The 16354-nt window shown below is 30.2% G+C and overlaps 1 protein-coding gene across 5 annotated transcripts in view; it reads left to right on the top strand.

Moving 5' to 3' along the window:
* Positions 1-9183: 9183 nt before the first annotated feature.
* Positions 9184-16354, top strand: part of kmr (pleckstrin homology domain-containing family A member kramer) — a 123755-nt gene continuing 116584 nt past the window's right edge. For all 5 annotated transcript variants that reach the window (XM_088278036.1, XM_088278035.1, XM_088278039.1 and 2 more), the window contains exon 1: positions 9184-9310. The gene's annotated coding sequence lies outside the window, so the exon portion shown is untranslated. The remainder of the gene's footprint in view (positions 9311-16354) is intronic.

Here is a 16354-nt window from a genome sequence, read left to right as displayed (position 1 = left end):
GACTTTGAATCTTATACAGCCATTTGAAATTAGCGGGCCTTTTGAAATTAGTGCTTATACCATACATAAGTTTAACGTTGAAACAATGTTGAGTTGAAGAAATATTTAAGCGAAATCGTAAAGTTTTTGTATTACTTTTATTATGATACAAATATTATAAGTTTTTGTGACATTATATTATCAGGATATTGTCTCCATTAAGGGTTATTACGTAATATCGTCATTAACATAAGGAAGTCGTGAGGTTTTTTTTTTATTATATACATTCATATATTTAATATTCATAACGAAATCGGGTGGAAAAACGGTCATTATCATTAGTTTCATTATATCATTCCAAGTTGAAGGTTCTTTTTGATAAAAATGACCTTAGATTTTTTTTATATTTCAACTTATATTAATAAATAATATTAACTAACTAACTTTCGAGAATAGAACGCCGCACCACTCTGTCTTGGCAAACAATCTTCGCCTTCCGAAATTTTTAAGTGTGTCCAAATACTTGTTCATAGATCTGGGTGTTCTCCACTTAGGAGTTGTTTTTACATTTTGACCTAGACTTCCATATTCTTCTTCATCTATGTTAAGATGTCAAAATGTAAATCTAAGCCTTTTCCGCATGCACGCATCTCTTCATTTATATCCGACGATTATTTCGATGATCTGACCACTTTCAAGTATTTGAAATACATGCCCAAGCCAAGTTTTCCTCGGTCTTTCTCTGCTCCTATTTTTAACTACATTTGCCTTATAAATTCGTTTATTCTTCTCTCCCCACTTATTCGTTCTACATATCCAAACAATCTCAAAATACCTTTCTTAATTTTATCGATGACGCTCATCTCAGCCTTCCATCCTTACCTCACCTTTCGAACATCTATCTTTTGCCGCACATTCGTCTTAGAGAACGCTTTTCAACTACATTCAGTCTACTTTCATCTTTCTTTTTGTCAACTCCATGCTTCATGTAAATCTTCAAAAGGTTGATTGGCTGCTTTAAAAGTTTTACACAGCGTTGGATTCAAATACGCGCGTGTTTTTATATTTGACCTGTGAACCGCACCATCTATTGAACATAACAGAAATACACGTTATACTTAACTTTACTCATGGCGGACAGCATACTACTCGAAAACTGCTAAAATATTGCAATATATACCCACAAGTATTATGAAATTAAATATATAATAAATACTTTTCTTTCTTTTTTACATAAGTAACGATTAGGATAACATTGCGTCAATGCGATGCAGTGCCCTATGCACCATTGGATGCGGATAAGGGTTAGAAGAAGAATTTGAGTAATGTATCAATTTTCATGATATTCTACAAGATATAGGTACTGATTACTTTTCCAGAAATATGGTAGATGTTTGATATTGGATACATAATAAATGGTAAGTGTAGGCCCTGCGTAATAATACATATATGATGTATACAATTCGCTCACTCCTTTCAAGAACGTCATAAATAAAAAAACTTGATTTTTCAGGAGAACGTTTTTAAAGTTTAAAAATATAACACAATGTATTAAAAATAAATATCAAGCCGCTTATTGAACTTTTTACTGTACAACAGATCTTTTTAGATAAAACCTGAATGTTTTTTCACCATTTGAAAAATATTTATTATTTAAAAAATTTTTTAAAATAAAACCTTTTCTTCAAAATGCAAAAACAACACGTTCTGCCCTGTAGCGGGTAAATATTAAGTTAAAAATATGCCGCTTTTGCTGGGATATAGTACATTTTCTAGGCATTCCGAAAACATGCACAACTAAAAACTTACGATTTTTGATTTATGACTTTCTTGAAAGGAGTGAGCGAATTGTGTATCGTTAGATTGCAAATCCATTATTCATAATACGTTTTCTAAATATGATAAATATATACCTAGTATTTTTTACATATTACATATAATCGGTACCAACTGTACTAACCTAGCTAGCTTCTATTCTTCGTGCAAAGTTTTCAAACGATTATCCATTTTCTTAGAAATTCAATGCAGAAAAGACCATTACTCTTGATGCACGCCCCGCATAGTAAATTTACTACAAATGATCCTTAAACTTTTTTGATGCCTAGCACATGTTTTATTTAAAATACCTGAATTAATATTACTTGATACAATGATTAAAGAAAACACTTCGTTTTTTACCACTTGAGTTTTATTATAGACTACATGTTTCAGAAGTTAAACTTCCGTCATTCAGGTCTGTATAATAACTTAAATATAAAATATAAAATTGTTCTATAAATAAGGAGAGGGGAAAGTAAGGGGAAGGGGTTAGTCAAGGGACGGAGTTTGAAAACAAAGGAAAAATGGAAAGCAATGGTGAAGAATTTTGAAACAATATATTATTTAATAAATTATTATTAGAATTTAGTTTTTTTTGGATTTCTAAATTTTCAAGATAATTCATAATTTGGCCTTTATATGGAACAAGGTGTAATAATTTTAATTTATGAGAGTAACATTCATTGTAACATGTCTTACCACAAAGTGAATGCCGAAACAATAAATATAATATTACTTGCATTATTTTTTGATATCTCAACATAGATGAAGAAGAACATGGAAGTCTGCGCTTACAGGGCTTACGACCGTCATAGGCGAGTTAAGTGATCACTTTACACACGAGTAACATTCATCAATTCTACCCATGATTGACAACCACACAACTCAAATTCTTAAAACTTTTAGATATACTGATCAAACTCGTAACACAACAAGCTTAAAGTTGACTAAATGCTAGTTGCTTTAATTTAAAAAACATCCCTTAAAAACATTTTTTTATAAACGTATTGGTACACTGTCTCGATAAAATTAAGGATTTAAAACTTCAAAAAATAATGACTATGAAAAAAGAGAAACATATTTTATTTTTGATGCAATGTTATTTAAAATACGTAATTAGGACATATTTTGTATATTAAAAGCATTGTTATTGTATTAATTGTATTAATGGTCAGCACGCTCGGCTACCGTTCTAGAGGTCCCGGGTTCAATTTCCAGGGGGGGTCAAATAAATATATGTGATTCTTTCACTGTAATATTTATTCAACATTACCCTGGACTGGTACCTGTAGCGGAGGGCTGATCACCTTTCCTTCATGTGTAAACGATCAAGATAACACTGCGTTTATATGAAGCAGTGCCCTATGCACCACTGGGGTTTTATTGTTATTATTAAAAGCATTGTTTACTTTGTGGTATGGTAATATCAAACTCTCCTTATCATTCATCGTTCACTTTGTGAATTAACACTTAAAAGTTTTTGCACTTTTTATTTGATTCAAGTTTTGTACTAATATTTCTTGGTGGAACTGCATTTTAAAGAATAAAATAACAACACTGTGGTTTTTTCCACATGAATTTTATTTGACCAGCAACCGGGTTTCATCGAGATCATGACCAGTCATGTGGAAAAAAACTACAGAGTTGTTATTTTATTTTACAATTTTAAGTGGTATTATACAAAGTAAACGATGAATGATAATAAGGATATCTTTAATGTCAGCAATACATCCCAACAAATTTATAGCATTTGAAAAAATAAAAAATATGATAAAAATATATTTCAGTTCTAAAAATAAAAGTTTTAGAACGTTTCATGTTTACACCATAGCAAGGGCCATAATTTTGTATGCAGACGGTTTTCTTAGACTGTCGGGGAAAAATATCAGATCACCGTATTCTTTCAAAATGATTGATCACAAATTCTGGCCGAATTTGTTTTATAAATCATAATTTAATAAAAAAAGGAAAAAACATATATATTATAATACTAAAGCGATGAGATCTCTATATTATTCTGAGTGATTATAAACTATTCTAATACCGAAATATAATTAGTCTTTTTAAAAATAAATTTTAAGTAAAAGTTTTCATTACTCTAATTCCGAAATTTTAAACATTACACGATGAGTTTTTTTTCTTATGAAGAAATTAGTAAATTTTCCTTTTTTTACTACCTACAAAATACCAGCAATGCAGTATTTCTAGTGTATGATTATGTACCGCTTATGTACCAATTATTTTAACTTCACACTCATCTACTTCAGTTTTTAAACCAATTTCTGACTTGTTTCGTAAAATTTAATTAAAAATAAATTTTTAAAACTAATAAGGTATAATTTCAAAAACACACACACATATGTTGTTGAATATATTTTAGATTTTTTTTTGAGTTTCTTTCATAAATAATGGATACGTTCCGCATAGGAATTATTAAAACCAAAAAAAAATATCTCACCATTGATAAAGAAGAATATGGAAGTCAGGGCATTTTTACAGGGCTTAAAATAAGGCGTAAGCTTCGCTAATGTCCAGACAGTGAGGCATTAATAAAAAAATCTTGAAACTTTTTATAACCTTATTTAATGAAGAAATAATAAAAATAACAAAAACAAAACGTTAAACCTTTATTTATGCCCACGAGTATTTCTGTAATGAGATGCATACTGCTTTCTTATGCACAGATCGACATTAGTAAACAATCGGCACGTATGTTAACAGGACAATAAAATGTGTCCTCTAGCAGAATATAAATAAGGCAACGGTCTTTAGCTGAACTTGGTATCGAAATAAGAAATATAAAATACCACCAAGATGCGCAGGAAACACAACGTAAAATAACTTGTAAAACAAGACTCTGCATATTGAAGATCGTATTTCGTTGGTGAAATTGCAAAATAAACTATCTAAAAATTTAAAAGAGAATATAAAGTCGACATGTTCAATATTTGACTGAAAAATTGGATTTCTTCGATGTACCTCAGATCGTTGTTCTCTCAAAAAATAAAAATAAAATCCTTATGTAATTTTAATAGCTGTAACAAAAGGTTTCATTTCACATGTCGTCAATTTTGGAGAATTTTGAAATAAACCGTGTGTTTTTGTTGTTACTGTGTGTTAATTATTGAAATTAGTCCACTTTTACGTTGATGCACGTTTTCACCCATGAATGGGCATCTTCAGACTAATTATCTCTGTTTCTTGGCAGTTATCATTATGGCCTAATTTTAGCCAAACCATTTGACACGTGCAATTATATTATAACAAGTATAGCCCTTAAATGTAACCCCTACTTGCTGAATTTCTGCTTAGTAAAAAAATTCTTTCTTTTCACCATAGATACCTCTAGTGAAATTTTAGTAAATCAACCACTTTGTTTCACGATATTTCAGATCATATTCACTTCCGATACTAGATACTTATAGTATATTATGCATTACGGGCTGTTATTACGTAATATACTACATTATGTTACTTTAAAACATTTTATTATTATGTAATAATGTGTTTATGCAGAGATACCACACGACAGGTGGTAAGTTTTGTATTGTGGTCAGAAGTAAAAGCCCATCAGGCGGACCAGCGTTCTTTTATGTGTAAAATTCTGAGAGCTTACGGTATAATACACGTTTTCTCGTTTAAATTACAGTCCCCATAAAACGGTTGATTTAATGCCAAAGTGGTTTCCTTTCATGAAGCTATGAACAGTAAATAATGAAGTAAGCATCCTTGATCAAAATATCATTACCTTAAGTTATCTTATGTTTTTTCTCAGAAGGACCATTGTATTTTATATATATATATATATATATATATATATATATATATATATATATATATATATATATATATATATATATATATATATATATATATATATATATATATATATATATATATATATATAAATATATATTTATATATATATATATATATATATATATATATATATATATATATATATATATATATATATATATATATATCCTCATATTTACCCTTGATGGAACGCCATAGCCATCTAATCCTTCTCTGCATGCAATAGTGCATAAGGTACTGCTTGTATCGTATCGTATCATATTGTAATATTATCCTTATCGTTACTTACATGAAAGAAAGTGCTCAATACCAACAAACTAAACCAGTCTATTGTCGGTCGTAAGCCCTGTAATAACCGAGAACTCCATATTCTTCTTCTATGTTGAGATGTTAAACATGCAAAATAACTTTTTATTAAAAAAATCAATGGTGCATAGGGCACTGTATTATACAAACAGTGTTATCTTGATCGTTAACACACTAAGGAAAGGTGATCAGCCCTCCGCTTCAGGTTCCAGTCCAGGGTAATATTGAATAAATATTAGAGTAAAAAAATCACTTATATTTATTTGACCCCCCCTGGGAATCGTACCCGGGACCTCCAGAACGGTAGCCAAGCGTGCTGACCATTACACTACGGAGGCGGACAAAATAACTATTGTGGAGAAACCCAGATTTGTGAACAAGTATTTGGGCACATTCAAAATGTTGCTAACAGATTATCTGTAATTCAAATTATCCGTTATTAGATGACAAAGCTTTTCACTGCTCTTCGATGGTGTACCTATGGTATGCAACGACAGTTATGTGGGAAGGTAGTAGGTTGGTAAAAGTTAGACAGCTTTATTAACCATGGATTCTGTACACAGAGGCATCTATTTTGTATTTCAAATAACAATCACTATTTTACATTTAATGATAGTAATTTTCAAGATGGCTTTTTTCGATCCCGTTTTCTTTTATTCTGCAATGTTATGACTGGTAATTCTCAGCCATTTGAAAATCATAGAGAATAAATAACCTTTATACATACTAGAATAATGCAATGGATTTAATAGGGATAAATTATATTGTATTTTGATCTTATTGTTGTTGTATAGATAAGAAAGACCGCAGATTTCTAGTTCTAGCATGATATTTTACAATGGAAGACCGCGGGTGAATGTAACACGAGGCTGTTTTAACATAAAGCATAAAAAATATGAATGTTTTTACTTGAAATTTGAACGTTGTAAGTGTCAATTATTTTCAGCGGGAAAATATTTTTCTAAGGCCCAAATACGATAAATCGCAATTTGTTTTTTTATTCCCAGGTTACATTTGACGTTAATAATTTTTTTCTTAAAAAAGCCTTTTTGTATTGAAAAATTACGTTTTTCTTCGAGATAAATATATCGTTTTGAGGAGAAAAGAATTATTTAAAAGTAAGGAGTTCAAAAAATATAAACATAAATAAAAAAAATATATATAAATCAATTAAAATGTAACTTTGTTTTAAAATCAATATTAATATATTTCTGGTGATTTTAAAACAAAGTAACATTTTAATTATTAAATGGAAAATCACAAAGTTAGTGCCTCAAATATAAATTATAAAAATATATTATAAAAACCAAAAACAAAAAATCCATTTTGTATACTAAAACAAAATCAGGCGTGAGTTTACGTCAGGTTCTCAGCGCAACCGGACGCTTAATGAATTACATTATTGCGAGTAAGGCCTTAACGGATTTAAATTTAAGAAAATTTAAAATAAGTTTATGTTTAAAGCATAGCATGAAAACGAGGGAAAATCTTTATCCAATATACTTTTAGAAATATTTTTTACTATTCATTATTATTTATTCTCAGACACTGGATTGTTTTCATCCTTCGGATGAAAAATAAATATTAATAAAAAAAAGGTCAGATGTTTCATCTCAAGTTATTTTCATTTAAGACATCTATCATATTGTATTTTCAACTAATAATAAATAAATAGTTAAATTTCCATGTTTGTACGTATTCAGATTATCTATCTACATTTCCAGCATTTTGAGTACTTGTTCACAAATCTGTAATTCATATTATTTTTTGACATCTCAACACAGATGAAAGAGTTTCTGCCCAGCAAAAAGCTTCTTTCATCTACTAATAGCTGTCTCTAGTGAAATTCTAGTGATTCAAGTACAATGTATCGAAATTGGATCATACATATATATAGAACTTCCAAGAATTTGAAAAGTGTGATTGTCAATCATGGGTAGAATGTTCCACGTGTGTAAAGTTATCACTTAAACCAGCCTCTGACAGTCGTAGGCCCATAAATGCCTAGATTCCATGTTTTTCTTTATCTACGTTGAGATGTCAAAAAATAATATGTTTCTACATTTCTATGTCAGTAAACCTACCTATTATACATATGGTACTCGTGTCATTTGTAAATAATCTACATAGCCTTTAGTATCTACTTACATCAACATACCTGCTCACTGTTTGCTGGTTAGATCAGAGATAAAATATCAGATTTCTCGACAGATTCATGAATTATCATTTCTACATAGAGACATATTTATTCTACTGGTGACCCAAATAAATAATAAACAGGCTGTCGTATATCACATAGTAGATACATTTAGATTTACACGAAGACGTTTTAAATTAACTGTAATATCGTGATTTTCTAATATAAAAAAAAAACATTTTGCTAACATTTCATTTTCATAAGATCCAAGTACATATTTAGTTTTAGATAAAATATGTACAATAGTAATATGTACAATGTACAATAGAAATCGAACGAATGTGTAACGTATGTCACACCTTATTATCGTTAAAATGATAATTGGTTAATTTTTAAAATTAAAAAAGTAGGTTTGTTCTGAGAATAATACAAAGTAAGATAAAATAATAAATCAGGAGTTAATTCATATCTTTCATCATTGATTCGGCAGTCACTTTATGGTAATATCTGTCTATTTTTAATAAAAGTTTTACTTGTTAAATACCACTATTTTGAAAATTAAATTGTGAATACACGTATATCAATGCATTCCGCGTCATTTTCAAACACCATAATAATTAGGTCTTAATTTTAGAGCTTCACATACGGTGTTCAAACACTTTCAACATTTCAAAAATGTTTAGGAATGCATCGAAATACGTGTCACAACAGATTTTAAGAAATAGTCATATTTACTAAGTTAAACTTTAATTTTAAACGAATTCATTTCATTAAAAATAAAGTTTTACGATTTTCATAAGTCGCAACCATGAAGCTTTCTGCAATCGATCGGTTGGAAAAGTGCAGGAGTGAGTACTACCCCTAAATAAATCGCATTTCTCGGGGTGTGCAATCCTCCCCCTCCCTATCGCAGCCGCCGCCCCCACCCGCGACGTGTGTGCGAAGTATAATATGATTCAGTATTCAGTAGTGTTCGCACGCATCCACGGCGCGGTCCGCCCGCCGTTTCTGGAGCAATCGATCGCCAAAACAAACGGTTAGCAACATCCCTATAATCATCTCAGTTTTTCCTCGGCCGCCAGGGAGGGCACCGCGTTCGCGCCTACGTTTTCTCGCTCGCCCGGCGCCATTTTACCGACACTTCCGGGCTCGTTTTGCCGCCGAAATGTCAATCGGCGTCGATAACTGTGTCGGTGTGTTCGTTCGGCGCGTTCAACCCTGAACTACGAGGGCTTGTGCTGAAACTTCTAGGTACATTTGACATGTTAATAACACCAATTACTGTTAAAATCACTCATGTTTTCTTCTATTTTTGATACAGAAAAAGGTTATAGATTATTGTGACGAGGCATCGACTCGGGGTTGGAACATATGACTTTTAACCCGGTTTTCCGGTCAGAGCGCTGTACTATTTATATGAATTTTCTTACTACACGTGTTGACGAAGTCCCTGTTTGAATATCAGCGTAATTTCAACGACCATTGTCAATATAGGCCCTGTCACGATGCGTTTGACATTTGGAAGTACCATTAGACTGACTTTTGTTTATTACCTTCTTCGCTTTCGGGCTGTTGCGTGTTTTTACGCTTCCCCATTTTGTAAATATTGATCGACCAGCCTTAACATTTACGCGTACGTTTACGATACTATTCACGCACTCGAGTGTGTGTGCTGACATAAACTAATACTTTTAAAATTCAACGACAGACATTAGAATTAATTTTATTATTTTAAATATTCATTTTATTTCAAAAGCGTATTTGTGTGAATTTTTTACTTTATACAAGTAAGTTAAGAGAAGAGATAATCCAGAAAATATTCCATTAGGGTGACCTTTTCGTGCCAAGTGATCCTATAAGGACGTGAATGTCATCAAACCGGTCTTCAGATCTTTCAGCGTACCTTAATAACTTTAGATATGAAGAAAGAACGAATATACATATATATGTATATATATATATATATATATATATATATATATATATATATATATATATATATATATATATATATATATATATATATATATATATAAAATAATAATAATAATAAATTCCTTACCGACCCCAATGATGCATAGGGCACTGCTTCATATAAACGCAGTGTTATCTCGATCGATTACACATGAAGGAAAGGTGATTAGCCCTCCACTTCAGGTACCAGTCCAGTGTATTATTGAATAAATATTATAGTGAAAAAATCACTTATATTTATTAAACCTCCCTGGGAATCGAACCCGGGACCTCCAGAACGGTAGCCGAGATGCTGATATATATATATATATACATGTGTGTATATATTGTACAAAATAATAGTGTAAACACTCGTATATTAGCTTACAGCAATGAATAATTACACATGTCGTAGCAAATAGTAAAATATTTACCCTTTCACTTCATGAATAAATATTCATCAAACCCGTTTCTATCTTTACTCACGGTTCTGCTATTGCAAAATATTCAATGATATAAATGTAAACCCGAATACATAATATTGTGCAACATGTAAAATAAGGTTAACAAAATCATGCACATTAATAAAGTCTCTCGACAAGCAACTGCCGTAGTGTTTGAATATTCCTTAGTAAATATTAAACTTGCGAGGGACAAAGTAGGTTGTCTGATGTTTATTAAAATTAGTTAGATTTGAAGAAACAAATTAAAGGTATGTAGGTTAAAAGGATTGTAAACTTTGTGGTATGGTAATATGACAATATCCTTATCATAACACAAAGTGACCGATGAATGATAGGGAGAGTGTAAATGAATGATACTTAAATTATATTTAATGCAACTCTATGTCAATTATTAATTCAATTTGATGGTTGTTGCGTCGTGGCGCCTTAGTTAGGGAGACGCCTAGCTGATATCTGGCGATTCCTGCCAATTACATTTTTTTTTAGATTGTATTTTTTAAAATTATTTAAGCCATATCTTACCTACATTGACAATCCTTAGTGTAGTGTAATCGTAAGCACGCTCGGGTACCATATTGCAGGTCCCGGTTTCGATTCCCAGGGTGGTGGGTCAAATAAATACAAGTGATTTTTCACTCTTATTTTTATTCAATATTACCCTGCACTGGTTGGTACCTGAAGCGGAGGGCTGATCACCTATCCTTCATGTGGTAACGATCAAGATAACACTGCGTTTATATGATACAGTGCCCTACGCACCATTGGGTGCAGATAAGTGTTTATAAAAAATCCATTTTAATATTTAAAAAACGTTCGTTACCGCTAATATCGGTAACTATACGTACATGCCCCATGAACTCACATAAAAGAATACCGTTATTTCTCTGGAACCGATGAGCCAAACGACGTCAAATTTTAATGGTGATATGTTAGTCTGAGACCCTAATATAGGTTCTTGCAAATTCTGGACCCGAGAGGTAGCGCTGTTGTTATCAAGTTATTATTAAAAACATGTGGGTTTTTTGCAAAATACAGTTAATAAAATCACACGGTCAATCTTAAACAATTTTATTTTAAAACAAACAACACCAAAAAGTTCGATGCCGAAAAATTATCAAATAAAATCGTATGAAGTCTGATAGATTCGACTTGGATTTCTCATAAACAATTATATATCGTATGATCTCGCGTTGAAAAAATCATTAAAAAAATATAAATATATATATATATATATATATATATATATATATATATATATATATATATATATATATATATATATATATATATATATATATATATATATATATATATATATATATACATATTTATATATATATATATATATATATATATATATATATATATATATATATATATATACAATATATATGTATATATATATATATATATATATACATATATATGTTATATATATATATATATATATATATATATATATATATATATATATATATATATATATACATATATATATATATATATATATATATATATATATATATGTATATATATATATATATATATATATATATATATATATATATATATATATATATATATATATATGTAAATATATATATATATATATATATATATATATATATATATATATATATATATATATATATATATATATATATATATATATATATATATATATATATATATATATATATATATATATATATATATATATATATATATATATATATGTAATTATTTAGATGGCGATTTTTTCGAATTTAATTTTGTCCTTTAAAAATTAACAAACTTTACAAATTAAGTTTGTAAACATCATACAATGTTTGCTAACAAAGTGAAATACTTTCTCATTTCTTATTTCTAATTAATGTGTTTAATGTGTTACTATCGATGATAAATTTAATAGCTTTATATTTTAGATTTAACTATTTATTTTATTTTAACCTTCTTTGACTTTCGATATCGATTTTCCTCAAAAATTTTCCATCACGCAACAGCTTTGCGTTCATGTCTAATTTTCCTTCATTTCATATCGCTTTAGTGCTAGCCCATTATCTAATGTCTGGATCTTTTCTTTCATGACAATATAATCGCTGTACACAGTAATTTTCTGTCTTTATTAAATTTCTTCACGACATCAGAGAAAATGATAAGAAAATTCCTAAACAAACGAACCCATTTGTATGTACGCGTACAAACTTTGAGTACATACATCGCTCATACATCGCTCACTCCTTTCAAGAACGTCATAAATAAAAGATCGTAATTTTTCAGTTGTGCATGTTTTCGGAATGCCCAGAAAATGTACTATATCAGAAAGTGTTGTTTTTACATTTTGAAGAAAAAGTATTGTTTAGTTATTTTTTTAAATATATTAAATATTTTTCAAATGGAAAAAGAACCTTCATGTTTTACCTAAAAAGATCTGTTGCACAGTAAAAAGTTCAATAAGTGGCTTGATATTTATTTTAAATACATGGTATTATATTTTTTAACTTTAAAAACGTTCTCCTGAAAAGTCAAGTTTTTTGATTTATGACGTTTTGTGAAAGGAGTGAGCGACATATTATAAACATCACTTTATTTGGCTTTTTTATACTGCACTGCCGCATACCATTTTGATATTAACTGGGGCTCTAGGTCTCTTGACGTCACTATCGCTCGTATATTTCTATTGTGATAGTAAATGTATTTTTTACAACATTTTGAGTGTGTCTAAATACTTATTCACAAATCTGGATGATCTCCAATTAGGAGTTATTTTTTATATTATTTAAAAATAATACAATATAAAAAAATATCTGCTAATTGGAGATAATCCAGATTTTTTAATGTCTCTAGTCTCTAGTGATTTCAATTACCATGTTTTGAATTTGAACATATATATATAAATATATATATATATATATATATATATATATATATATATATATATATATATATATATATATATATATATATATATATATATATATATATATATATATATATATATATATATATATGTATATATATATATATATATATATATATATATATATATATATATATATATATATATATATATATATATACACATATATATTGTCCGCCCGTAGTGTAATGGTCAGCACGCTCGGCTACCGTTCTGGAGGTCCCGGGTTCGATTCCCAAGGGGGGTAAAATAAATAGAAGTGATTTTTTCACTGTCATATTTATTCAATATTATCCTGGACTGGTACCTGAACCGGAGGGCTGATCACCTTTCCTTCATGTGTAAACGATCAAGATAACACTGCGTTTATATGACGCAGTGCCCTATGCACCATTGGGGTGCGGATAAGGGTTTTATTATTATATATATATATGTGTATATATAGAAGTTCCAAGAATTTGAGTAGTGTCGTTGTCATGATTGACAACGACACTACTCAAATTCTCGAATTTTGGTAGAATCGGTGAATGTTACACGTGTGCAAAGTGATCACTGAAACCAGCCTGGCGGTCGTAAGGCCCGTAAATACCCAGACTTCCATGTTCTTCTTCATCTATCTTGGATGTTAAAAAAATCACATGTATGCTAACACAGCAAAACTTTAGGTATGTTCCTCGACAGTAACATTTTTGCATGAAGCTCCGCGGTCCATTGCTCATTGTCATACAATTGAGGCCTTCATTTCAATGCCACAAACAACGCAGGTACCTCACTCTATAATCAAATCACACATCGTGTAATTCTATTGAATATATACCTAATCTATCCTCGATTACTGTTAGATGGATATACATTCAACGAAATTTCCATATAACGAACTAGCGGACGAAGTTTGGAATATAAATTACGCAGAATGCTCTGTCGCTTTCTCTTTATGGATCGAATAGGACATATCGCTCACTCCTTTCAACGTCATGTATCAAAAAATTTGATTTTTCAGGAGATCGTTTTTAAAGTTTAAAAATATAATAAAATGTATTAAAAATAAATATCAAGCCACTTATTAAACTTTTTACTGTGCAACGGACCTTTTTAGGTAAAACCTGAATGTTTTTTCTCCTTTTGAAAAATATTAAGTATATTTAAAAAAAAATAATTAAACAATACATTGTCTTCAAAATGCAAAAACAACACTTTCTGCTCTGGAGCGGGTAAATATTAAGTTAAAAATATGCCGCTTTTTCTGGGATATAGAACATTTTCTGGGCATTCCTAAAACGGCACAATTGAAAATTTACGATTTTTGATATAATAATGACGTTGTTGAAAGGAGTAAGCGACATCTGAAAAACTAACTAACTAACTAACTAACCATCACGCCGCTTGATCATTTACCCAATCCTTGATTTTACCTTTGGTCCATATTTTTTTTACCCTCTAGCTCTGTCAGCAAAAAATTAAAAATGGGTGGAACTAACTATGTAACTAACCATCACGCCGCTTCCCCGCAGGGGTAGGCAGAGAGAATAGAACGCCACACCACTCAGTCCTTGAAAACATTCTTCGCCTCTTCTTCGTTTATGCATCTCCTCATACATACCCGCATGCATCGTTCATGCAACTGCTCATACATCTAAAATATATTTAATATAAATACTATCAGTGTTTGAACTTGGGACAAGGTATGTTTCGTTTTTTTACGAGAAAGAAGATGGATTTTAGGGCTTTCGACTTGACGTTTGCTGGCGTTTTAAATGATCACAAGGTAAACGTGTGAAACGTTCATCATTCTGCCCATTATTGAACACCCATATTGCATATATTTTTCAAAATATACATCCAAACCCTTATCCGCACCCGATGGTGCATAGAACACTGCATCATATAAACGCTGTGTAATTTAGATCGTTAACACATGAAGGAAAGTTGATCAGCCACTTGCTTCAGGTACCAGTTCATGGTAATATTGAATAAATATGAGAGTGAAAAAATCACTTATATTTATTTGCCCCCCTCTGGGAATCGAACCCAGGTCCTCCAGAACGGTAGCCGAGTGTGCTGACCATTACCGGAGAGATTTCTTTCGTATGTTAGTTGTTATTTTGATAGATGTGGAATTGCTGTTGGTACTGCTCTCAGCTGATTTGTGAAGTTTTCTCCAATTGAACTGTGAGATTCATTAAAAATTATCACTCATTCACTCACAAACATACATACATATACACACACTCCCTCTTTCTCTCTCTCTCTCTAGGAACCTGAAATAAAATCTAAATTTTATATACTTTTTTTCCCTTCTCTTGCTTGCTTCCCACTCTATCGAAGTTTCACGAGAAAAATTCCTTTTAAAATAACATTTAATTAAAAAAAACTTCTGCCTTTTTTCGTTACTGGTTTAAAAGATGTAGGTTCTTTTTTTTAATTTCATGATGAAGTGCTAGAAGCAGCTTATATCAGAATCACCCACGGATTACTACAATTTTTTTATTCAAAATTCATTAGACAGTATTATCACCATAAATAATAAACAAGTGTTCATTGGATATGAATGACACCTAATTACGGAAGAAGAAAAAAAAAATACCACTGATTTATTTCTGATTGGTGCCTACCTACGCTTTATATTTAATTTGTGGTAATAATTACCCAATTAACCACGCATTAGCGATGGATACTTTATAACATTTTATTGTGGTAGGTAAATAGTAAATATTTTTTTTAAAGGCTCTCAGACGTCCATCGCTATTTTTTGGTGTAATTTTGCAGAACGAATTTCACCTACAAAGATTCTTATCGATCGCAGTGGCGTAGGTTGAAAGTTTGAAAAAAGTTTGATGTGGTTAAATGTTAAAGGTTAGTAATGAATTTATCTTTACATATTTATATATTATATTCAGTACATATTTTAACATTTCTCCTTTGATACACTTAATAGATCGACACCCAACAAATAAATCG

The sequence above is a fragment of the Brachycentrus maculatus genome, unplaced genomic scaffold (assembly GCF_059751285.1).
Source record: "Brachycentrus maculatus isolate JH-2025_06_01 unplaced genomic scaffold, ASM5975128v1 h1tg000055l, whole genome shotgun sequence".
NCBI lineage: Eukaryota > Metazoa > Arthropoda > Insecta > Trichoptera > Brachycentridae > Brachycentrus > Brachycentrus maculatus.
Note: the sequence above shows the minus strand (reverse complement) of the source record. Positions and strands in the feature narration are given on the sequence as shown.